Here is a 1,369-nt window from a genome sequence, read left to right as displayed (position 1 = left end):
CGGGCCCCGCGCCCGGCCGCGCAGCTCGACGGCGCCCGGGGCCGCCTCGGCCCGCGGCGCCCACCTGCCCCGGCGCCAGCGCTGCCCAGGAAGGGCCCGAGGGCCGCGGCAGCAGCCGGGGCCCCCCTTACGTAAACGGGGCTCGCACCTCGGCCCGGCTCCCGGTGCCGCCGGATTCCCGGCGCTCTGCTCCGTGTTTTAARTGGTGAAAAAGTCATTTCCAGTCCCATGGTCCGCGTTTCACCCTGAACTCATTGAAAAGAGAGTGCGGGGTCAGGAGTGTTTATTATACAACCAATTAAAACAGGAAAATATGCAAAGGCTTCATTCAGTGAGATCCGGCCATTGTTAAGCCGAAAACGATATTTTTGTTTCTAAAATTAAAAAAAGTACATTTGTTACTTAAAAAATCCCCGCTCTGCSTGTGTGAGGCAGCTGGGGACGCCGAGGCGGCCCGGCCCGACGGGGCGGCCGCGCTGCCCCCGCGGTCCTCGGCCGCCCGAGGGTCCCGCCGTCCCCGGGCCGCGGCCACCGGCCCGCGGCGACACTCGCCCCGGCCCGGGGAGGAATCAGCCCCGGGACGGGCTGCAGGAACGATCCCGGGAAGCTCCCACCAAAACAACCCGCTCGGGCTGCCCCATACCAGGAATTTATTTTAGTCTTCGAGCTGAAAACACGAGCGGCGCCGCTCGCGGGTGTTTGCAGCCTGTGGTCCTCGTGCAAGAGCCGCCCTTCTGCACGAGTGCCACGGACTCAGCCAGGCCAGAGTGGCCCCGCGGGACCCATGGGCCCGTGGGTCGGCACTCAGGGCCAGCAGCTTTTCCCTGCGCGGCTCCTACGCTCAGGGACCCTGCGGTGGTTCCGCGAGGGGAGCGCGGGATGTCGCCGTCCCGCCGCTACCTTTTGGTGCCAACTAACTTGCCATCTACTTTCGTTTAATTTAATTGTGCGCCTCTGTGTACTTATTTATTTTTCCATGTGCAGAATATGAGCGCTGCACCCGGGGCACTCTGACGAGGCGCGAAAGGGATTTTCATGCTCTCCTCTAGCACGATCCTTGGACTAAACGCGTGGAGCGGGAAGCGCCAGGAGCGGCACCCACTYTTGCTCGGGCCCTTCGCCCTCGACCGCCCTCGTTCCCCGGCACGGCCCGGGGACAGGTAGAAAAGGCCCGAAAGGAGTGAAAATTGCGCGTGCGGGACGCGGGGCAGCCCCACACTGCTCCGCGCACGGGAGAGACTTTCGTTTGCTGGGAAAGCGGCGCTTCCCGAGATGCTTGTTATAAAATCGCCCCGCCAGTGCTGCCAATTAGGGGAGTCAGTGAAAGTTGTTTAAGCTACGATGCCTCTTTCTCCGTTTCTTTTCTGTT

The sequence above is a fragment of the Nothoprocta perdicaria genome, unplaced genomic scaffold (assembly GCF_003342845.1).
Source record: "Nothoprocta perdicaria isolate Ctin4 unplaced genomic scaffold, notPer1 scaffold_25, whole genome shotgun sequence".
Classification (NCBI taxonomy): domain Eukaryota; kingdom Metazoa; phylum Chordata; class Aves; order Tinamiformes; family Tinamidae; genus Nothoprocta; species Nothoprocta perdicaria.
The sequence above is the reverse complement of the archived record's forward strand: the minus strand, read 5'-3'. Positions refer to the sequence as shown.